Genomic DNA, 25,161 nt, shown 5'->3' on the forward strand with positions numbered 1-25,161 from the left:
GAAGGAGAGGCAGAAATTCATTTAAAATATCACATATCTGACAGTTTTTAGAATGTTATCTAGGTATATGAAAAACTGTGTGCCAAAACAAACTTGGATTTATACTAAATTACATGAGATTGTTGATAATGAGGGATACAGTCACAGGTAGTAATTATATTTACTGCTGTCAAACTGCAGTTTCTTCTGGCAGAATTCAGCCCTGGGTTTTTAACCTTTTGCCTCATGGTCTGTCTGAAGTTGCTGTTTGTTCGTCTCTTGCCCTATAGCAGAACTCTTTTCTTGGCGGTAAACATTTGCTCTCCAGTAAAATTAACACACTTCCCACTTAAATTGACACATCATTTTTGGGCAAAAGACATTCTTTTGTTTGTGGGCTGTTTACTGCCTCCCTTGCTTTATGTTACAGCTGAGAATTGAAGGCAGCCCTGCAGCCAGCATCGCTCCAGTGAGACAAATGAGTCTTCCGAGGACAATCAGTGGTTGTAATGTGCTTGGAAAACTACAGTGACACTTCTAAGAATGCCAAGTAGAGATGCTGGTCCTTTGCAGACATGACCTACAGAATGGACAAGTTTCATACAGGGATTTTGCACTTCCATTTTAACCTCTGAGTTTTCAAGTTTCCTCTCTTTTCACCAACTTAATGACATTTTTCTTTAAATCTTTGCAAAGTGACAAAACTGGTTGAAACTTAAAATGCTTCATGGTGAGAAGACAGATATGATTACAAATGAGAACACACCATCCCATGAGGATGCCCGAGCTTTCCCTTTCATCACTATTAGAGAATGCTACATATGAGAATATTTATGGCAGAGTTTATGTCATTGTATATTGCTTATGATTATGTAGTATACACTTACATTCTCAGGAGAAATACATAGTCTCCTTTTTGCTTCCTCGCTTTCTCCTCTATTATGTTTCCTGTAATATGTTATTGCAAGATGACTCTTAGGGCTTGCTCTGAAAAAAGAATACTGGGGAGGTAGGGCTAACATATTGCTCTGGGAAAATAAACCTGCCTTTGAATTTTAAAAAGTGGAGAGGAAAAGTAATAGGAAGATTAATTAGTTCTAACTGTTCGTTTTCCTTTTCTCTGTCCTTTGAAAATGTACTCTGTGAGTTGGAGGCTATACAGTTTATACAGACGTACTTTCTGGATTTTGCTTTCTCACTTGAACACCATTTTGTGAGCGCTGCAATCATTCTTATTTCTGGTTATTTGTTCCGGAAGTGAAGCTGGAATCTGCAGAGACAACATGGGACTTGCAGCATGCCTACTTCCTAGGCTCACGAATGCACGCTGGAGGGAGATGGAAAAGTGTGATAGCTCCTACGGCTCTCAGTTCCTATGTGCCAGGCAGGACATAAACTTGCCTAGGATGTACATCAGATTATACTGTTTAAATTCAAAAGAGTCGCAGGTTATTTGGACTACAGACAGGCACTGGCTCCCAGGGCAGCTGGCATAGAGGTTGGCATAACCCATCAGGCACAGAGTTGCTGCGTCTGCTCCAGCACCATGTGGGAGCTGGGAGCTGGCAAACTAAGGAAAGGGAAACCTGATTCATTCATCATTTCCTCTAATGCAAGTGCCTGAGTGTCCATACACTGTCTTAAAATATGGTGATATGTGAATAGGCTCCTTGCTCCTGGAAGCTGCTGCTACTTGAATGGCTTTGACTCCAGAAACGCCAATGACAAAACAGTATGTTATCACTCCTTCTTGGCATCTCATTTCAGCTGGGACTTCTGCTTAAGTATCCATGTGCATTAAGTATCCTGATGAACTTTGGCTTTAGGCATTTGCTTGAACTTAAGAGTAGGTTCATTGAAGTTTTTTTTGTGTATGCTGAAAGATGGACCTGTGTTTTATTCCCCAGGGGAATACACAAATCAAATGAGACCTTACTCTTCTCTGGATGTTACACCATGCATGGTGAAGGCTTCATGAACGACTAGCTGCTCAAGAAAGTCTTACCAAGACATGCCGAGGGAGGACTGCTCAGTGTTTCTCCCAGCCTTGCGGGAACTAGGATTGTTTATCTGAAGAAGAGGAGGCTCAGGGGAGACCTTAGTGCTCCCTACGACTCCCTGAAAGGATGTTGGAGTGAGGTGGGAGTTGGTCTCTTCTCCCAGCTAACATCAAAAGGACAGGAGGGAATGTTCTGAAGTTGTCCCAGGGGAGGTTCAGGTTGGATATTAGGAAAAACTTCTCAGAAAGAGTTTTGAGGCATTGAAACAGGCTGCCCAGGGAGGTGGTGGAGTCACTGTCCCTGGAGGTGTTCAAGATGTGTAGATTCTGTACTTAGGAATATGGTTTAGTGGGCAATTTTGGTGGTAGATGGACTGTTGGAGTAGATGATCTTAGAGATCTTTTCCAACCCTAACGATTCTGTGATTGTGTGATCAAACAGGTAGCAAATACTGTGTCCAGTGCTTCCTGAAGGCAGATGGATCTTCTTGATGAGTCCCCACTGATTTTGGTGCACCACTACAGCTTTTTGTTCAATAAGCAGGGGAAGGATAAGAAGGGAGTTGGATTTCTTGACAATGATCTCCTTCCATACACCAAAATTAAAAATATGCTTTCATGGGTAATATGCAGTCTTCTTGGCAATCATGGCTACTTTTATGCTTTGAGCTTTTCCCATTTCCTACCTTGCTGATTTACCCCTTTCCCAAAGAAATTGCTTTTAGCTGACTGTGGCAGCTTCTGCAATTTACCTGTGCAGTTTGGAGGTCAGCAGTGGAGAGGAATGATCCATAACAGTGTCTCAAGGTCCTCTCCAAGGGACAAATGCAAAGCAATCTAAGTCCAGCCTGTTCTAAGCAATGTATGTGAACTGCAAATATACTCGGTCCAGTCTATTTCCAATTGGCCTTCTGAGAATTCTCAGCTTTCACATTGCTCATGATGTGATTGTATAAAACGAAACAGCTTGGTAATGTCTACAGGTTTATATTACAGCACACAACAGTGGTCAGCCAGATGCACACTAAAGAGAATGTTTTACTCTCTTTCTTCTGATTGTTGGGATACACTGCCTAGGCCACGGTTGAATTCTTTAACTGGAAAAGACCAAGTTTTGCTTTTAAAAAAATTTAGCAAAGCCCTGAATGAATTACTGGCCCATTTGTCATCCTGGCATAGAAAGCATTTTCCATTTCTTCTCCTGAAGCTGTTCCACTTAGTATAAATAATGAAATATTCAGTGAGCCACAGAAGGAGACGAGACTGAGTTTGTAGCCTGGGGGGGCTCCACCGAGTAAAAGACAGCCCAGGTGAGAAGCTTTATCATGAGAGTTGTATTGGCTATTCTGGGCATGATCTGAGAAAATTGCCATAACGTATTTTGGCTTTGATCCAGACTGGCTTTTGCAACAGAAAAAAAGAAATATTGTGGAAAATTTTTCATCAGCTCTATTATAGGCATGCAATACTTGTAACAGTTCATAAGGAAATGGGAATTAGAAGAAACAGCACTGTGATTTTTACCACCTTGCATAGCACACCCATCACAGAGCTGGGCATTTCTAGCTCAAAAAGAAATTACTAATTTAGTGTGAATTGTAATAGACTCAAGGGTCTGTGAATTGGAAGGGACTAAAGGATGTTCTCAAGCCTGTGAGCTTGTTGTGCTGAGGCAGCTTAGACCACTGACAACTAAAAAATGAGACTGACTGTAGAAAAATCTGAGATGAGCTGATTTTGTGCCACTCTTCTTAACTTTAGGGAATAAAAAATGGAACCCAACACAGAGGATGAAAATCGCTTATTCTAAATATGTATTTTATATAAATAATATAAAAAATTTTTTTTTTTTTTTTTTTTTTTACTCAGAGGGTGGTGAGGCACTGGCACAGGCTGCCCAGAGAAGCTGTGGATGCCCCATCTCTGGAGGCATTCAAGGCCAGGTTGGATGGGGCCCTGGGCAGCCTGATCTGGTGGGCGACAAACTTGCCTATGGTAGGAGGTTGGAACTGGATGATCCCTAAGATCTCCTCCAACCTAAGCCACTCTATGATTGATTTTATGATTGATTCTATGATTACTTTTGTTACTTTTATTACATTTTTACTGCCACTTAAAGGATTATTTATGACCAAAATATCTATAAAATAAACAGTTATTATACCAAATTACTTCATACCTAAAAGTACATAAACCGCATAGTCATTGTGGCCCTCAGAGATGTTAGGCATACCAATATCTAGCCCTGTAACTTCAGCTGTAATAAGTATTAAATTAATGTTGGATCAGAGATTCTGGTATAAAAGAGAGGTAGGTGAAGAGTTTTCTATTAGTCTGGGTTTAATGAGAAACATATCATATCTCCCCAGTTAAGTCATTTTTACTTTCTTTGCAATTATCATTACAGCTAATTAACAGCAAGTGCTGACATCCAACAGCTTCTTAAAGGAGGAGTGAGGTAGAAGAGAGATGTAAATTTTTAATACTTTTGCCTTAAGTCCACATGAGAACACTGAATACTTGATGGTAATGGCAGTTAACCTTCAACCCATTGAGGGGGATCTTTGCATTTTATCTGTTCCCCAGTCTCCCCATAGCAGCTCTCCATTGCACACAAGGTGGCTTTTTGAGGCACCAGGCCCTGATGAGATGTGTTACATCCAATTAAGGATGTCAGTTGACAGCTGCTCTCTAATCAGAGGATTGAGGAAAATGGTGTGGCTCCCATACTATCTCCAGCTGTGTGTCATGGGGGCTAGATGTTGCTGTCCTTCAAATTTGCCACCTGGGGTACTGTAACATGATTCAGTTGTTATCAACTAGAGTAAGGGATGAATGTCTGTAGCAGGGCCTAAATGATTCCAGTTACTACAACTGAAATGAGTTTGGGGTTGATAGCACGTGCTGTTGACCTTCATGGGGATGTCTACTAGGAAGTGGCTGGAAGTCAGGTATTTCTCTCAGTTGGGCAAATGCATGTGGGTGAAGATCTTGAGTCCTTGTCTAGAGTCTACTGAAAGCAGGTTAGTGATTTTTATTTTTTCCTCTGGCAAGCTACTGATATATGACATAATATATATTTTTTGAGTGTTTTTTTTTTGTTTTGTTTTGTTTTTTTCTTCCCTACGGTATGGCTTTCTGTCCAGCTAGGAAGGGTGAAAAACCCATATATGCTCATAGTACAGCCAGCCAGGAAGAAGGATGTGAAATCGAGAGTGTTTCTTTCATTTGGATTCAGAAGGTATCTTACTATGTGCTCTGACAGTTTTAGGATAGTTGCTAAACCATAAGGTTTAGGACCAGTTGAAGGGAGCAGTTACTTTAGACTGCTCTGGGAGTTAGAAGTTGGCTTAGAGATGAGGTCCAGGATATATTTAAAAAAAAAAAAGAAGCCAACCACAAAGTCCAACCCTTTATGAAATATAAAAAAAAAAAACAGCAACAACCCAAAAGAACAGTGATCTCAGAGATTGTGGCTATCAGAATTAGGCAGAGACCTATTTTCAAGGGACCTACCAAAGGCCTCCAGCACAAACCTACCCCTGTTCAACTGCTTTGGATTTAAGCTGGATGCTTTCCTCCTTGGCCCTCCACTTCTTTAGTGGACATAGCAGGCAGAGGTAGGGTTTACTTTCCTTCTTTTGCTGAAGGGTCTTGCTGGAAGTCATCTTATTTAATGGAAAGTTAACTCTGTCTTCAGGGTATCTAAAACCAAACATGGAACAGACTGTAGCTTAGGTTGAGATGCCTGAGTTAGTTTAAAACTAACTGGATTGGAGTCTGAAGAAAACTCATACAGATTACAAATTCTAGGTAAGGATTTATCGGGCTTTTTTCATTATCCTCTCTTAAGTGGATTATACCATGCTAGCTGAAAGAGAGCAGGCACAGAACAAGTGTTAAAATCATGCCAGATCTGAATATATTTGTCAAGTTATTATACACACTGCAATAAGAGGCAGCAGGATTCCAGTAATAGTCAATGTGTTGTTAGTTTCAAGCGATTATACATCTTCTGTCTGCAGAAAAATTGCTTGCTACACAAGCACATTATATTTAGGAATAAATAAAAACACACTCTAAATCATAGCATTACTGTTGCTTCATTTTCTGTCTCCTAGGACAATACAGATCAAGTGAACTGATTCTGGCTGAATGTTGATTCACAGGGTGTCCGTAGGTTTCCAGATGCTTTTCATAATGCATTAAATTTAGTTAACAAAGACATATGCTTACAGTACCATGGGTGTGTTTTCTTCAGAAGGATGGTGAATTTCTTGCCAACTTTCTACTGCAAACTCCACTTTTTTTCTTGCCTGCTTCAAGAGACAGTGATCTCCTCTCTAAAGAAAAGACTTGTGTCGAGCAGACAATCACTTGCCCAAACTTGAACTTGTTTTCAGTCAGCTATTTTTGAAATGTGAATCCTGGGAATTAAATGAGGGTGTGAGCTGAAAAGAAGCACAGTACTAATGACTTGGACTGGTTTGAGACCATCTTCAACACCTTCATGTCTGGTCTCCGAAGTCACTTGTCCTAGAAACTCCTTGTGATGTTCATAATGAGATACACTATGTTCAGGCGGAAAGGAATATCCTTTGCTAATCAGTACGTTGTCCTAGCAGCAAAAGGAGCTTTTGACAAGTTGGTGTCCAGTGATCTGGATCCCCTAAAGGACTCATCAGGGAGTAAGAGAGAGGCCTAAACATCTCAAATAGCAATTTAAAGCTTTCTTTTGATTCAAAAGGAAAAAACAATACAGACTTCTTATGGAAGTTGCCTGGAAAGTATTACCTTGTTGCTGGGACTGACAAAGTTGTGAATTTTTTAAATAGGTAAAATCACAGCTTGCCTACAACCCTGCAAGCTGTGCTGCTGCCTGCCATCTCCCTAGCTATCACACAACATCTCTTCGGTCAATTATGCTCCTGGCAGAGCTTGTGGCCTTCTCTAGGAGCTGCCACATTTTGGAAAATCTAGATTCTTTTTTTCTTTGTGGGCGTACTAGCTTTCAGTATGAATTTCCCTTGGCTCTGATTGATTGATCATTTTAGAAATAACCGCGTTCTCTTTAATGATATTATCTGTAAGGAAAAGAGGAAAATGTCTGAAAAAATGCAACAGATTTTCTCAACCCGAATTGAGTTCTCTACTGGAGTTTCATTATATGCCTGTATAGTTTTCATCTTTCCTCTCCTTAGACCCATAGCCTGCAGATGGCAGCATCTTTAATGTTTATAAAGCCTCTTTTCCCCCATAGATGTATGTTTATTATAGGGAAACACAAAGGAAAGGGCTGGACATCGGTGAATGAATAGCAAGAAACTTTAAAAACTAGATATAAATCTGAAATAATACATCTTTCTACTGCTGGGACTATTTAGTATACATCTGTCTTTAAATAAATAAAAGGACAGATTTCAGGTATTACAGTGGTGGAGTTGCAAGTATAGGTGTCTGACTGCAGATCTAGCCTTCATAACAGTAAACTCTCAGTGTGTGTCTTAGGAAATACATCGAGGCTTGATTTCAGCCATGCAAATATCGCATTAATAGGCCCCATGAAGTCAATAAAACAAAGAACAAGATTTAAACTAAAAGGTATTTAAGTAAATTGAAAGGCGCTAGCTCTCAGCAGGGAGATATTCCTCTCTTTAGTGGACTACTACAAAAGTCCCAGAGCTCCAAGGATCTAAGATGTCCCTATTTCCATTTTCATACCCTACTGGGAAAGATTATCTTTGTTTTCTGTATGATGAGAAAATAGATTTATTTTTTCTCATCACCACTAAATTGTTGACATCTCCATGCCTCAGCAAATATATATTTGCCATTAAAAATGCTAGCATGACCCTCATCTTATTTTACAAGCATGTTTCCCTCTCTTTCTTTAATCATTTAGTTCCACTGATTTTGACATTTTCCTTTTTTTATTTTTCAATAATTGGCCCCACAGATGAAGCATGTGAGAATTTTTCAAAAGGCTTATTTTATTAATTATTGGTAATAATTATCAGCAACAGAACTTCAGAGGCATTTAACCAAACTCTAGAGGAAGAGAGGAGGGAAGGATTTGCTGCTAGAAACATGCTTCTTCTTCCTTTATTTTTACCTTTCCAGCTCATTTGCTCTTGCTCCTTGCTAGATCTTTTTCACACAGTCCTCTCCTCTGCTGGACCGCACTTCTGCTCCCTCTGCATAAAATGGCTAGGTCTGAAAATTGTTGCACTGACTGATATTGTGGCAAATACCATCCGCTTCCCTGCACAGCCATTTTATCACAGTTCCTAAAAGGCAGCAAGTCTTCCAATAGGCTGTAAAATGATTGAAATGAGGCAATCTGTAACACTCTTAATTTTCATGATTCTGTTTAGAATAGTGCCATAAATAATTATTTGGTCTCTATTAGCTATAATAATTAAAAATAAATTATAATATTATATCCAGTTTAACCAGGAGCAAAGCTTTCAGAAATTTTCAGTGCTTGGAAATTTGAGGCAAAATAATTTGCCTCAAAAAAATTGTTTGCCTCTTCCCCCATGAAAAAGTTGTTTGTTTGTTTTGCTGAAATATCTTTTACTTTTAACGCCATTGCATGCCTTTAATGACAGATGTAACACCCGACATCAGCTGACAGGAGGGGGAGGGGGAAATCATTTTGAAAATACTATTATTTTTCTAACATCCTTTTTTTAAATTATTAGAAAATAATTATGATTTATTATGTATTTTTAAGCTATTAATGGAAACAATTCAGAAAGTATACCCAAAACACTTCCTTCAGCTGACATCTGCTTTTCCTTTGGAAAAATTAAGTAATACAAACCTGTCTACCATTGGTATAGAATATCTGAATCTCTTTGCCATCACTGCCTCTTATAATTTAATTCATTCCTCGACTGATTCTCCTGTTTGGCTTTATTAACTACAAATCCAATTCATCTCTTGTTGGCTTAGGCTTGCAAATACAATTTTTCACTGTACTTAAGAATTTTTGCTCTTCTGACCATGCTTTTAATTATGCTGTGTAGACACTGACAGCCATTGAGTCTGCATTTCTTCCTAATCTGACCCAGTTCCACCACATGGCACAGATACATGTCCATACACAAATAATACTATACTAACTCCTACATGCGTGGAAATGTTCCTGGTGCCAAACAGCAAGTATTATAAAGTGTTATTTTTGTGTCACAGTAGATTTCATTGTCTTTGGTATTTTGCGCTGTTCATTCTTGCCTGCTATTCTCCATTTTAACCTTGAGCACAGCTCAACATGGTAATTTCTAGTTTGCTTTGCTGTTCTTTGTTGACAATTACTTTTTTGACTTCCTTTTTCAGGCTCTGCTTTGCAGTTTAATTTTTTCCCCCCCTCTTCTGTAAGTATTTGATTTTGTAGTCTTTCTGATGACCGAGGCAATTCCAGTTCCTCTGAGATGGAAGGTTATCTGGGAGGTGAAGGTGCTAACAGGAATAGGTAGTTATCCCTCTGATTATTAGAGTTGTCCATTCCATCCCTATGACCTGCCATATCTCAAGCTCTCAAACCACGGCTGACCTTTGACCAGCACTGTGGGTAATGAGCATTGAGCTCAGCAGCTTCTCTTGCCCTTCCTTTGCTGCATGCCTGGAATTTGCAACTCAAATTTCCCACCAAACGTGTACAGCAGTAAAGCTGTGCTGGGTAAATTGCGGCCAGATCTGTGCATATGGGGAAGAAAGCCATCAAAATGTGGACAGGAGCCCTGTTATTTACATACGAAGTGGAAACCCCTTAAGCTGCTTCCATCTTAAGTCCCTATCCTGGTGAAATCTGCTCCTGTAGTTTTTGCCACCTTCCTTGCCCTAGAAAGCAGTTCCCTTTCCTAATTAACTCGGAGCACACAGTGCTGCTGCAGAGCTAACAAACCGTTATCTGTGCTGAGAGCAGAGCAGGAAGGTGCCAGCAGGGCAGGCAGCTCTGTTAATTACAAACTGCCACATCTCCTAATAGTGAGAGAAGCCACTCACATGCTCTAGAAGTGCTGCTATTTTCACCCTCTCCTTCTCACAGTCTGATATATCCTGTAATCTGAAACGTTTATCGACAACTTAGTTTTCACCAGAACCCTCAGTGTGCTCTCCATTACTTTAACCTCCCTCTAATCTTCAGCCAGCTGCAACCGGATACCTCTTCCTGGCAACCTGCTGCACTGCTTCCTTTTGAGATCTTCATTTTCTTGTAGCAATTTGGCCCTCCCGCAAACCTTGTTATTCTCTTGACCTCTTTTTTTCACTATTCCCTCTCTGTCACTTAATGAGATAAAATCCTATCATTGCCTTGTCTGAGAGCCAGAACTCTAGCAAGGGACTTGTGTTTGATGGCTATCATAGAATCATTACGTTTGGAAAAGACTTCTAAGATCAGCTAGTCCAACTGTCTGTCCACTTACCACCAATATTGCCCAGTAAGCCATGTCCCTACGTACCACATCTACATGTTTCTTGAAAATCTCCAGAGACATTGAGTCCACCACCTCCCTGGGCAGCCTGTTCCAGAGCATGACCACTTTTTCTCAGAAGATTTCCTCATACCCAACATGAACCTCCTCTGGCACAACTTGAGGCCATTCCCTCTCATCCTGTTGCTGTTAGCTGTGAGAAGAGGCCAACCCCCACATTGCTACAACCTCCTTTCAGGGAGTTAGAGAGCAAAAAGTTCTCCTCTGAGCCTTGTCTTCTCCAGACTGAACAGTCTCAGTTCCCTCAGCTCCTCCCCACAGGTCCTGTGTTCCAGACCCTTCACAGCTTTGTTGCCATTCTCTGGACCTTCTGGTCCTCCTTGTCTTTTTTCCCCCCATCTACTGAGGAGCCCAAAGCTGAACAAAGTACTTGAGGTGTGCCAAGTACAGGAGGACCATTACTTCCCTGTTGCTGGTAGACTTCTCAATCAGGAGTCAGAGATCAAGCCCGTACTGTCCAACATGGGGTGGTTTTGGGAAGAAGCTTCAGTATCTTCTTCATCTGCATTAGGTCCTCCCCAGGGCAGCTGTGTGTAGATATAATCCATTTCACAGAAATAAGCGAGGAGCACAGGTATGAGCTTTACAACACTTGAGCGCTTGTCATTCTGAGAGATGCAGTGGGAAGTCCTCAGAAGTAAGGTGAAGACTCGTTTCACAAGAGACAACACCAAGCTAGCAGGAAAAAAAAGAACTTCAGGCTCCCCTTGAGATAAATGTAGTTAGAGATAACACATGCCAAGAACTGAAGTAAACAACAGCCAGAGAAAGCCATTTGTCATGCAGAACAATGGCACCCTATTTTAATTGGTCTCACAAAACATAGTAACTAGGCCACGTATTCTTGACATCTATTTACTGGCACCTTCTTCTTCAGTGAGATATTTGAATATGTGTAGATAATTTTCTCAAACAATGGGGACTCTACGGCCTCTTTGTAAGGTGTACCGAAGGTGCTGTTTTAAGAGGGAAAAACACTTTCCCTTGGGAAAAGGGCTGCTGAAAAGGTGCCAGCTCTGTAATGCAAACATGAGCTGAATTTCCAGAGGGTAGTGGCAGTGAATACAGGGGTCTTCTTCAAGTGAATTGAAGTTGGTATAGTTTCTGAGATGAGGTGACACACAGTAGCTCAGGATGCTGGAGCACTTGGTGCCAGCCATGTTTCTACAAGTTGTTTTTTCTTTTTGTCATTCCCTTTTGGTGAGAAGTAAAGGGGTTGGATGACTTTTTCTTTTTCTTTTTCTTTTTTTTTTTTCCTCTCCAAAGGGCTGCTGCTATTTGTGTGCTTTTAAAATACCATATTTCATTATCTATAGACTCTTGAGGAAAGAATTTAGCCTTTGGCTGTTACATCCCAGTCAAAGTGCCACCCATGGATTACTTTCTTCCTTAGAAACCTTGCTGGGAAAATGAAGTACATGAAATATGAACACCCATTTGACATCCCTTTGGAAATTAATCCAGAAAGAAGTGTTAGTACTTATATGTCTGTTGATCACTAAAACCTACAACCATCCTGGGGCCTCAGCATTTGCTAACAATACAAATGAGATGCTGAGGTTGGAGAAAACTGTGGAATGTGACAAGAGGAACAGTGACAATGGGAGTAGGGGATTAGAAGATGCCACAGAAACCCCGCTGTGAGCACATGGTAAGAAAGCTCTCTCCTGACTTGTAGCAACAACCTACCTGCAGCATCTGGATTAAGAATAGGTAAAATGAATACAGTGTTGACCAAGATCCTATTTGAAGACAGTATTAGTGTATGTGCCTCACTTTAAGTAAATAAATAGATCCAATGGAGATTTGGGACTGAGGTATTCAAAGCACAACTGAGGATTTTAGCTGACAGGACTTGAAGATATCCATGTTATCATTTAACAAGAAGTTTCTGAAAATCCACTTTCTAACTTGTAGATTGAAGTCCTAATCTTAGAGGCATGCATATACTTAATTATCTTAAAAATATCAAGGCCTCAAAAAGAAATATGATGATTGGAGCGGGAGGGACTGGTGATGTTACTGTATCCAGCTCCTAGTATTGCAGGCAGCCCTTTCATGCACTGAATCATATTTCCTCAATAATGCTAGTTAGGAAGTTAGCCTACTCTGCAGCACTCTGTTCTTTCTAGCTTCTCTGCTCTGACAGACAAGGATGTTTTTTTTTTTTTTAATTTTTCAGCTTAAATATGTTCTTGGAGAGTCCACGATTGTTGCATGTTACAAAGGTCAGAAGCAAAGACTTGAAATTGCCAGCCTTACTTTCTGCTTCCCCTAACCCTGTTTCCTCTATACAGGTAATACATTTGTTATTGCCCAGGCATGTAGTCCCATTCATATGAAGTTGACAGGTTTATTAAAAATCCTTGTACCTGCAGTTTTCAGAAGGTGGGTTAAGACAGTCTGATTTCCTCAGTTTTAGCTCATTCAATTCCAAATTTTCTTTGTGTCAAGTGTGTTCACTCTTATTCTACACTCTTGTCCTCAGCCTGCTTTTGTCTGCAGGGCTGACACCACTGCCCTTATTGAAAGCTGAGACAAAGTACGCAGGTCCACACTGAGATCATCTTTCATCTCTATCGTATCCTCACTGCTTAGAGGCTTAATCTGTTCCTGTCACCTGAAGGAGTATCTGAGCTTTAGGATTATTTGTCACATTTATTTTTCAGTATATGTCTGGGAGCCAGTCTACCTTAATGACACAACTCTCTATAGTTTCTCTCTTCCTCTAATCACATTACAGAAATTGCTATTCATATCCAAAGCTGAAAACAGAGGGTGGAGCATCTATAATAAACTTCCAGGACTACTCAGTAGAATCTCTTATTATCCTTCCTGTAAGTAATTTTACACAAATGTACTCTGTTTTATCCATTTTATCCCTTCTCATTCATTCTGCTACACCATGCAAAGCCCCATAGACAACTTTACCTTATTTTCTATTTCCATAACCATTGTTAACTATGGTGAATTTCTTCTCAGAAAGAGTGGTTGGGCACTAGAAAGGCTGCCCGGGGAGGTAGTGCAGTCACCATTCCTGGAAGTGTTCAAGAAACATAGAGATGTGGCACTGAGGGACATGGTTAGTAGGGATGGGTTGATGTTTGAACTAGATGATCTTAGTGGTCTTTTCCAACCTTAATGATTCTATGATTATTTTGTTAGTTTTATGTTACTCCAATTTCACGTATAGCTTTGGTTGTTGTAGGTCGTCTACTTGTAACTTGTTTTATTGTAGTCTTTCACTGGTAATCCTTAATTTCTTAACTAAGCCTAGCATGGCCATTTTAATAGCTGTATCTCCATCCTGATTACTGAGGAATTTCGGTTATTAATCTCTGGGACCAGTGTAAACCACTGAGCAGTGAGGACCTTCAGTCTGGTCCAGTTCAATCATAGTATGCCTATCTTAACAGCACTAGGCTACCTTTTTCTTTGCTGTTTGTTTTCATAGACGCTGTTGTTCTCTTCATTTCTATTTCCTTGATATTTGATTTTTCTTTCACTCTGCAGTAAATTCAGGAGTGGACTTTACACAGATAACTCTCTTCCCTTTATTTAGTTTATAGCTCAACTGTTTCTTGTGCGCCTTGACCTCGTGATGCCTTGGCAAAGGTCAGTAAAATCCTGACTTGCATGAAGATTATGAATAGAGAACTGTTAGTTTTGCACAATACAGGAAATAAGGAGGCAGCCCAGGAAACTGTGAGGTGGTGGACAGAAAGCAAATGAAAAGATACACTTCATTCCCCACACTGTGCACAATTAAACTTTTGAACTCAGGATGCACTCAAACAGAGAAGTTCAAGAAGAGATTTAATAAATTCTGGGAAGAAAAATCTGCAAGTGCTTTTATGCAGAAAGAAACAAGCTCAGGAGGACTCTGACCCCCCTATTTGCAGGGAGAACCACCTCCAGGGTGTGCTGCCCTGTCCTATTAATCCATTCTTAAGCTTCAAATCATGAGCCCTCAACAAAGTAGTGATCATGTAATTCAGATAATCTTGGATCACTTAGGGAGATTTTACCCTTCTGTAGTAAATCTCCAATTTGTTGACATTTTTCTCATTGTGATGCTTTAATTGAAGACAAAAGGAGAGCATTTGGAAGCTTACAGCTGGTTTTGCACAACAGGCTTCTTTCTAGTTAATCATGGAACTTCATGGCAGTACTTCTTCCCAGAAAATTGGGTCAGTCTTGTGGCCAATCTTGGCACTTGTAGCTGGGAGACAGAGCTACACATGTGGCTGTACATAAGCTGCCACCAATGTGGTTTGCGGTGCTTGCAGTTACTACCTGTGTGATGGAAGAGAAGTTCTTTACCTTCCAACAGGGGCTGAGAATTAGCATACAAACTTCCGTGTACTACTATGACACTGCTGATAGAGTCACTGGTGGAAGAATGAGGCATTCAGGAATGGCAACTTGGCTTTTATTGATTGTTTTGCATTTCTTGATCATCAGAATTTTCCTTTTCCATCCTTCCATCCTTTCTGATTTAAACTGAACAGAAAAACCCCATCTTTCTCTTGCTGAATATGTTGACTGTGTATTCTGAAGCCACATCCATAGTGCTGGCATTACACAACAGTATGAAGTAACATTTGGGACAGGGAGGTCGCGTTTCCCATCTGGCCATATCCATTTGTTTGGCTAGAGTAATGCATTCTGCAAAGGAAAGAGGAAGAGAGACTGCCTCTACCCTCTGAAAAGGAGACAGCATTATTAAAAATAATGAAACACAGTAGAACACTGATTATTCCGATGCCATAGGGAAAGCTGAATAAGCCTGGATAGCAGAGGTTTCACATATTCAAAGGAATTGTCAGCATAACTAATAGATATCGGGGGACAAGGCTGTGTTTTGGATAATAGAAAGTTTCAGAGCACTGAGGGGCAGATGAACCAAGGTTATACTGTTAACATTGAAGCTGTACTGTAGCTTCCACAGCACTCATTTTAAAAGCCTTTCCTCTAATATCTGGTTACCATCCAAAAATACACTCTGAAAGAAAGAGAGCAAGAGAAATCATCATGGATACCACTTACAGAAAAATAGGACCAAGAACCCTGAGGTTACCAAAGGGAACAATAACTAAAGTTTTATATTATATTTTCTGGAAGTGATAGATTTAACCTATGTGAAACTGCACAACATCCTACAAAAGGGAGAATCTCCTTAGTTTAACTCCCTAGGATTTTCCTCTCTCGCAGCTTCCACTCATGGATCACTCATGCATCTACAGAACCTGCCTTTGCACCAGCCATGGACCATTGCTGGGTAACAGCTGGTGGAAGCTGATATTTGAATGCAAACCTTTTAATGGCAATTAGAATAATTTATTCCCATTCCATTTGTAAAGCTAAGTCACATTCTGCTCTAAACATAAGGCACACGAACAGATAAATGGATGGCTGTGCTGGCATCACGCTGTCAAAACTCAGATTGGCTGATCACAGCGCAGGATTATATTTGGCTTCTCGTTCTGCATGTGCTGTTTTTGCAGAGATATTAGAACTATTTTTCTAGTCTGCAATGTAATTTTGGTCATTGAACTCTGAGAAAATCCTCATAAGTAACAACTGTATTTGCTGCACCTTGGGTCAGGTTAAAAAAACAGCAAGGTTTTAAACACTGAGACATTAAGAACTGATAAAGAAGTGATCAGTTTAACTGTCTGCAAAGCCATAGAGATCCTTTATTGACAGGGTGAGGAGAAAATTTGCAAATCAATGTCATGATGTTCCTTGAAAATGTCTGCAAGTTACTACATATGAAGATATATGCCATCTCCTGATTAATGCAATGAGAAAAATGTGGAGGTGTGTAATGATTGTTACTCCAAGGTGTGCTGTAGACACAAGGGGTATATGGAATTTATTTTGAAAATTCAAAATACTGTGGAACTACTAAGTATTTTTGCTGTGATTATCATTAGATGTTTCATCAACTGTGACTCATTTTCTCTACCAGCAAAGAAATTAGAACAAAAGCATGGATAATACCAGGCTAACCCCTTGTCATGGATCACTGTGCAGACACAAGAATGAATATGCTTTGCTTTCTGTGAGAAAGGTGCAGAAGGGATCAATTATTAGAGCTACACATATCCGTGCTTGAAATTAAAGCATGAGGAGATTTCAAGGACACATATGATGCGGAGCTGTTTTCTGAACATCAGAAGGCAGTCAGTTCAGGACCCAGGGCATTTTATTTGGTATATTCATTTTTCAAGTTGATTCACCATGAATTTAAATGGTGAGAACTCACATACATCTGTTTTAATTTACTGCAGCAAAGCAACTAGGTACTTCTTACAGCAAATCAACTCAGATGATTAACGTGCATGAGCTGTTTTTTTAATCAACAGTATATTGCTTACATAAATGAATTTATGACATATGTACCTATAAAATTATTTCTTGGACTGCAAAAAGTGAAAATGAATGAGGGAGAAGCCCCACAGCAACACCCCACCACCTCATGCACTGCTAGACCAGCCTGAACAGAGAGGGGCAGGAGGGACTTTGTGAGAGCAAGAAATACTCGAAAAAGGTAAAATTTGTGTTCTTGCACCAGTAGATGGCTCTGTGAGATATCTGGAGGTAGAGCAGGCTCCGAGCTCTGCTAACAGAACAGAGCAAAGCCCAGAGCTGGAAGTACACAATGGAAACTAAGCTTTGTGGCAGTGCTTTCTTAAGGGTGAGAAATTGATGACTTCAGGGGGGAAAATAAGGAACAACAACAACAAAAAACGATAACGAATACATCCTAGCAAAATTTCTTATTGCATTATTGAAACATCAAGACTCTCAGCGTTGCCAGCCAAGGAAAAGTCATGATTCATTTTGGTTCAATAAGAAAAAAATCCAGCGAACTGACAGACAAAAAAATCAGTATGAATTACTTCAAGTGTGAAAGGAACATTTTATTTTTATAAATATACAGGAAATTCACAACAGCTGAAGTTAAAAATATCTTTTTTTTTTTTTTTGCATCCAGCCACTTAAAATTATCAAGCTGGTGTTTTTGTGCAAGTATTTTAACTATTAAATGATATAAATGCCTGACATGATGATGTCAGTCCTCACGTGCCTGTCTGCTAGGTGATCTCTTCTAGCAACCTTGTCATTAACATCATAGACAAATCTCAGTATCGGGCAGATACCTGTGAGTAGTCAGTTGTGTATTTGTTCTGGAGCTCCTGTTATACATAGAATCATATAATCATTTGAGTTGGAAACACCTGTAAAGGTCACATAGTCCAAATCCCTGCAGTCACCAGAGTCACCTACAGCTCCATCAGGTGCTCAGAGCCTCTCCAGCCTGACCTGGAGTGTCTCCAGGGACAGGGTTTCCACCACATCTCTGGGCAACCTGTGCCAGTGCCTCACCACCCTTATTTAAAAAAAAAAAATAAAAATCTTCCTTATATCTAATCTAAATTTCCTCTCTTTTAGTTTGAAACCATTTTCCCTTGTCCAATCCCAGCAGACCCTGCTAAAGTGTCTGTCCCCTTCTTTCTTACAGCCCCCCTTTAGACACTGAAAGGCTGCTCTAAGGTCTCCCTGGAGCATTCTCTTCTCTGGGCTGAACAGCCCCAACTCTCTCAGCCTGTCCTCGTAGGGGAAGTGTTCCATCCTTTGGATCAATTTTGTGGCCCTCCTCTGGACACGTTCAAGCAGGTTCACATCTCTCCTGTACTGAGGACTCCACATCTGTATGCATTACTCCAGCTGATACAAATACTATTAGCAAATAATACAGAGATTTAGGACCAGGAAGAGAGCTGTTTGTCTTTAATACTATTTTCTGGATAACTAGATGTAACACGTTAGGATGAAATATATTTTGCAGATCTTTTCCAATCTCCAATCTTTCCAATCATGCAACTTTTAAAAAATTAGTAGTAGTAGTTTTGTAGCAAGAATTTTAGATTCAGATTTTTTGTTACAATCTTTGACCTTTTTCTTAGATGAGCATAAACACCTTCATAATTCTTGTGTTGAGCATTCAAGTGACATTGTGATCTTCGTAGAATCATAGAATAGCCTAGGTTGGAAGGGATATAAAGATTGGTGGGCTCTTTAAGATGGTATCAGAGAACAAAGGACCATGTGGATGGAGAGCAGCCTTCTAAGCAGCACAGGGTGGTGATGGTGTAGGTAAAGGGTCGGGTGAAGGCTGAACAGGAGAATGAATGGATGTGGGAGGAGGTGATGGGAGTGTGGCAAGGAGACAGAGGGCAGAGTGAGAGAGCAGTGGGAGAATGGATAATGAGATTATGGGATCAGAGAGTTCAGGTGAAAACCAGCTGGACAGGTAGGCGTGAGAGAAAGTTCAAGGAGGTCAATGTGCTCTTGTTGGAGAAAGCTGTTATGCACCACACGGGAAGCGGAGGACTCCAGGGCCTGGAGTAGGCAGGGAGGCCACACCAAGGTGGCCTCAGAGATAGATACCGAGCTGGTGAGCTTAATTGCTGAACTATTTGAGCAAATTAGTTACGTAAATGTTGCATGTTCCTCATTTAACAAATGGAAAATTAAAGAGGCTTAAATTGCAAAGCAAACAGCAATTAAACCTGCTGCATCTGCACATGTGTGTATGCACCTGGATAGCAGATCACTGTTTTCCCTTGCCAGGACAGTCTGCCTTGATAGTAGCAGCTGGAGGGTGAAAAAGAGTGAGGATCTCACACGCTGATGAGGAAACCAGTAAGTGCTGCAGTGTTTTTATGGGGCACGCTTTTAACGTAAAGGCACCTATTTTTACTGAGTTGTTTTTCAGAAATCTTTGTAATGTAAATGATTGCTACAGAGTACTGGAAACCAAACATTAAGTCCTGTGATACATAAACATGCATGCATGAATATTGTTTTTGGAAATAAATTTGATTGAGAAGTGAGTCATTAGGCTTCTGTAGTTTCTAATTAAACAAAAAGTAGGAAGGCTGGATGTAATACACTGAAGAGTAGTGAGCAGGAAAGGGTCATGCAAGGTGTCAGCCTTGAAATTCAGATTAAGGCAATTACTCGAACCGGAGGCACAAACAAGAAAGCCAGATGTAGTAAGCACTCAAACAAACACCCTCTGCAGAGGAGAGCAAGCAGAGTGAAGAGCTGCCATTCACCCCGAACGTGTTGCCCTAAGGCTGCAATGTAACAGCTGGGGAACGTGCTGCAAAGTTTTAAGTGAAGTGCAGATCAGCTCGAAGTGCTTCTGTGCACGTGGAAATGTGCTCAGTGCTTCCCAGCAGAGCCAGGGCAAGGCAGGTTCTTCTTCTGGTAAAGGCTTTGTCCATGCCTGCATGCTGCTCAGGCAGGGTCAAAAGTGCGCTGACACCCAGCTGCACAAATGCAACAAAAACTCAGCAATTATGTTGATTTTTTTTTTTTGTCTTGTAACAAACTGCTCCTCACCTTGCCCTCTGCTAACCTCTGTCTGTTTCACAGATGCTCTCTGCTTGTCTCTCTTTCTCAGCTTTTGTAATCCTTTCTCTTTTGTTAAGAGCATTTTTATTCCTGTTGGGTACCAGTGTCCCTTTGTCTTCAGGTATCTAACTGATGAAGGTATTTAGGGTAACCTGGGGGCACTGTTTCTAACCAGTGGTCACAGCTTGACCCTTGTTGCATCTTTGTTAGGGCTGATGAAGCAATGGCACACCCAACAGCTTGCATGCTTTTCTAACAGTAGAGTGTCACCTACACACTATTCTTTGTTAAATGCAATGGCTGCATTTTTGCCTTACTGAAATAACTGAGGAAATCCACCAGGATTTTAACGGGAGCACGGATTGAGGAAAAAATAAAGATGTCAAAGTTATATACTTTCCAGTTTGCTCTGAATCCCTTTTGTGGTAATTCTCTCTCTTTTGACCCAGGGAATTACCAAAGCCCACACAAATATCTGCTCCAGCCCAGAAATGAGAGTCTTACCTGGAAGCACCTGCAGTTCCTCTGGGTAGTAATGATAGAGCTTCACTGGTTGCCTTTTTGTCAGCTTCCGGGCACAGCCTGTAACTCTCAGTGTTGAGTGGTGCAGTTCATGGAGAGCCTCTATAGCCTGCAGGAGGACACGGGCAGAGGTGCTGGGGCCCCGGGTGCAAACCAGCCTCTCTGCCTTCCCTCAACAATGAGTCTGAGTCTGAATAAAGTCCCCCAGGGCACTAACAGGAAACTTCTCAAAATGTTTCAGAATTTGGCTTCTGATTCAGATCAGGGTTTTGCTGAGAATTCTTCCTGGCCCTCCTACTGATACATTTTTGGATGCTGGGCACTGTATTGCTTGTCTGCACAAGTGTTCTGCTCCAATGCTGTTGTGTAACTTCAGACAGGAGTTATCTGAAAGCAGAGCTGGGCTTCTGGGAACTCTTATGGTTTTCCAGCTGAGGTTTATATGAATTTGTGCCACTTTGTGAGATACCAAATCTTGTCACCATGGTGCTGTAAGCTCTGGCTTCCCAAGGAATCACTCATGGAATCATTAAGGTTGGAAAGGACATCTAAAACCATCTAGACCAACTGTCCACCTACCACCAGTATTGCTACTAAAACATCTTCATGGTTCTTGAACACCTCCAGGGATGGTGACTCTCCAGCCTGGGCAGCCTGTTCCAGGGCTCAACCACTCTTTCAGACAAGAAGTTTTTCCTACTATTCAACCTGAACTTCCCCTGGTGCAACTTGAGGCCATTCCCTCTTGTCCTATCAACAAGCTAAAAGAATCAAGATCAGTCCCCACAGTGTGCAAAAATAAATGAGTTTCAGTCAAGACAATAGCAGTCACAGTTATCTGAAATTCTCTTAAATGTAAGGACTTTAGATGCATCCTCTTCCTTCTGTTCTCTCTCAACCTCAGGGCTTCATATTTCCAGCTCTGCCGCAGCTCTTCCTTTTGTTTACTCAACTGTGTAATAGACTCAAAGAGTTTCCTTCTCAGAACCACAGGCAGAAAAAGTCCTGATGCGACTGCTCGAGTGAGCTGTGCTCTGCTCTGTACTAAATCAAGGGCAAGTCAAACACTTTTTCTTAATCTAAATTTGAGGTTACATGGGGTTTGTAAAGGCAGAAAAAATCTCCACCGCTAACAAAACCTCAAAGCACTGAGTTGACGATGGCATTCATCACAAGCAGTCCCATGAATATGCATTGCTGTTTCCTTCCAGAAGTCTGCATTACCTCAACAACACACAGAGAGATGGATAGAGAGGGCACGCTAACCCAGTTAATGGATAGCAGTCTGATAAAGGAAATGCGAAGGTTGGTCTTCCACAATTCCTGCTTTTCCCAGCGTGGATATCTGTCTGCATGAGAGCTGAAAAGCTGCAAGGCATAGAAATGGCCTGCTGTCATTTTACCAGAAGAGTGAAAAATAAGTGTCTTCCTCCTAATACCAGCTTCTGGGGAAGGCAGTTCCAGAACAGAAAATTGCAACAGTTCCCTAGGCAAAAGTCCGAGTAAGGTTTTGCTTGCTGGTGCTTATCTTTCATGTCTGCTGTATGTTGTTCAAGGTTGGGAAACAGAAAAATTGGATTTCTCTCAGATGGGTCATCAGGACTGCCCTACTGAGAAAACATATCTGAACTGTCTAGAGCAGCAACCTTATCCCTCTGCCTCTTCAACACCCAGAACAGACAGTTCTCGCCTTTTGCTACGCATCCAGACTGGCAGCCATTTGCTGGATCAGAGAGACTGCTGCCATTTTAAGGTTCACTTTCTAGGAAAGTTTTAGCAAACTCAGAGTCCCTCGCTGTTTCATGCTTTACTTAGGAGTTGTAATTCACCCTACAGCTTTTGAAAGCAAAGCTGAGACTTCAAGCTGTGAAACGTATGTACTAAACAGGAAGGAAACCAACCCTGATAAGCAAAAGTAGGTGAGCCTGAATCAAACACACCGGATAAAAACACTTTTGAGGAAGTTCAAAAGGCCATTATAGGGATATAGATCTAAATCTTGCAGGTGGCTTTTCTTTTTCCGATAAGTGGAATCAAATCCCTACATCTGAAACTCTCACATCTTTCAAATGCCCTAAGCATGGTACATCACTGAGGTCTGTGGTGAGAACTGGGCTCTGTCCAAATAGACATGAACATACTGCTCATCTACAAAGACCATATTTTTTTGTCCTGCCTCAACTTGGGGCTGTGTCCTGCATAAACCATAGGACGTGCTTAAATGAAAAGGTGCAGGTCATTGCTGTGAAAAATATGAGGTCTGTTCTAAAAGTAATGCCTCCAATTTATTATATTGGCCCATGACACTAGAGGTGGATGTTGGTGGTATGGCAGTAGAGGTTGAACCTCCCCACCGATATGCTATTACATGTTGTTGCTCTGTGACAGGTGGCAGCAGAGGGGCAGTCTGACAAAATGGCATCTGACATGGAAGTGCGTATGAAGTATGAAGGTGTATCATTGAATTTCTCCATGTGGAAAAAATAGCACCCATTGACATTTGTTGATGCTTGCTGAATGTTTATGGAGACCAAACAGTGGACGTGAGCCTTAGTAAGGTGGCGGGTACTGTATTTTAGTAATGATGCTGTCATAGCTGTGAAACAGTGGGTCACATCTACTGGTGCAGAATTTTGTAAGTACAGCATGCAGGCTCTTGTTTATTGCTTTTGAAAATGCATAGATAACGGTGGTGACTATGCTGAAAACTAGTGTTTTGTAGCTGAGAATTTGCTCTATCAAATAGTTCTATTGTGCTATTTGTTGTAGTTTCCATGGAAATAAGTAGGAGGTATTACTTTCAGAGCTACCTATGTATGTCATTCAGCCGTAGAATAATTGAGCTCCGATCCAAACATGTATTTTTGACTTGTCATGTCAAGCGCAGAGTGAAGGACTGATTCACAGGCCAGGGAGATGTTTCACGGGCACCGAGGTCTTTAAATCAGGATTTTAGTCATGAAGCTATGCAAAGTTCAAGAGTATGTAGATAAAAATGCCTTTGGACTGGGCAACGACAATCTCCAAGGATTTGGAAGTAAGAATGCAGATTTCAGGAATGAAGAATTAAAATGACTGCCAAGAAGCCAGTCAAAACACACATTGTTTGAACATCAGCCCCTGATGAAGCATCTCAGGAGACAAGGTGTCCTCAAGCTATCAACCAACCAACCAAGGATACTTGAAACAAAACTATTTTAGAGATGTTCCATTTTCTTAAAGAAAGTGTTTCCAGCCATTAATAAACTTGTTCTTTTGTTTTTAATGTTCTCAGAAATGGCACTTTACCTCAATGAAATTATCAGAAAAGTCTTTTACATTTTCAATCTACTGTCAAAAAAAAATCAAGATTTTTTTTTGAGGGAAGCTGTAACGTTTTTTCATCTCAAACTCTTTTAACTTCTGATGAAAAATTATGGCATGGCTTGTGATCTCCAGCTGAAGACCCCATCAAACACAAAGGTAGCAAAAAATGTCCAGTCTCAAGTGTAGAAGGAATGATATATATATGTCAGCAGTATGTCCAGTAATTACCCACAATCACTTTTCTCCCTGTCTTTCTCTCTGGTAGGACAGGCAATGCTTTATTAATTTAATTACAGCTCTCTAACCTCCTCAGGTGGCAGCCATGCCTGAGACTGAGAGTGGTGAAAGGAATAAGTGTGGCAGAGGAAGTCCTCCAACCCTTCATTTTATTGATTCAAAGCATGGCACCTTATTAAATAACATCTTAATTGCCAGCAGCTCCAGAGCTCTTGTGGATCAGAGGTTAACTTTTATTTTATCTCCTTTGCAGCAGAGCAGTGTTTCTTTAGCAGAGCATGTCTCCCTTCAGTCACCATGTGGTGATGAACGTGGCTGAAGGGAAATGGTATTTCAGAGGTTTGGGGAATGTCTCCTCTATTTTCAATTTCAGTGGCCTGGTAATTATAAAACTCTGCTCCCACACACATTGTGCATTTTCATTAAGACTAGACAAGTGTAATCAATTCTCAAGCTTATGTTTGGGGATCTTTTACATACTGACTGAACCAAACTGCTCCACAACACTGAAGCTTTTATTAACGCTAGAGAAACTGAGAGTCCAACCAGAAATGTAGTGAGCCATCCCAACCCCTCAGCACTGCACAGAATTGGCCTTTTAGCAAGAAAAGTAAAAGTAAAAGGCACTGTTTCCACTCTGTCTTCCTCAACCAAAACAACTGACGTTGTATCATCCATCAGGATGTTAGAAATTATACAAACCCATCATTTACCATGAGTAAAAACAGATAGAGGCTGGCTATGCAGCCTGAATTTCATTCAATATTTAATGATGCATGTGTTGCATTTTATTTCATCTGCAGCAGTTTTCAGCCTCCTTGTTTATTACAATCAGCTTTATTCCTAGTAGTAGTACCTTGCAGTAAGAACATACTCCCAGATGCTTTAGGGGGTTAAAGAAAACATTTATAGAGTTAAAGGGACAGAGAAAATGAGAAGATGAAAGAAAGACAAGATGGATGGAGGGTAAAGGAGCAGAAGAAGTTGTATTTTCCTATCTGTTTTAAATAATGGAATGGAGGATTTTTCAAGGTCCTTTTCTTTCCTATTTATGGTGGTTCTTCTTTCTATGCTAAACTATGTGAATGTTTCATAATCTTAATGACATTTTACTTTACCTCATCTCTGTGAGGTGAAGCAGTATTGTTAGTCCTGGGATATGATGGGGAGCTGTGCATCTCATGG

The 25,161-nt window shown here is 40.7% G+C and overlaps 1 protein-coding gene across 37 annotated transcripts in view; it reads left to right on the forward strand.

The window, feature by feature from the left end:
- LOC110399220 overlaps positions 1–25,161 on the forward strand; it is a 585,449-nt gene that overhangs the window by 96,307 nt on the left and 463,981 nt on the right. For 3 of the 37 annotated variants that reach the window (XR_002438997.1, XR_002438998.1, XR_002439003.1), the window contains exon 1: positions 18,121–19,194. The exons of 29 other annotated variants lie outside the window; for them this stretch is intronic. The gene's annotated coding sequence lies outside the window, so the exon portion shown is untranslated. Of the gene's footprint in view, positions 1–18,118; positions 19,195–25,161 lie in introns of those variants that run through there. 5 more of the 37 variants (XR_002439010.1, XR_002439012.1, XR_002439020.1 and 2 more) reach the window with 3 other exon arrangements.

The sequence above is a fragment of the Numida meleagris genome, chromosome 5 (assembly GCF_002078875.1).
Source record: "Numida meleagris isolate 19003 breed g44 Domestic line chromosome 5, NumMel1.0, whole genome shotgun sequence".
Lineage (NCBI taxonomy): Eukaryota > Metazoa > Chordata > Aves > Galliformes > Numididae > Numida > Numida meleagris.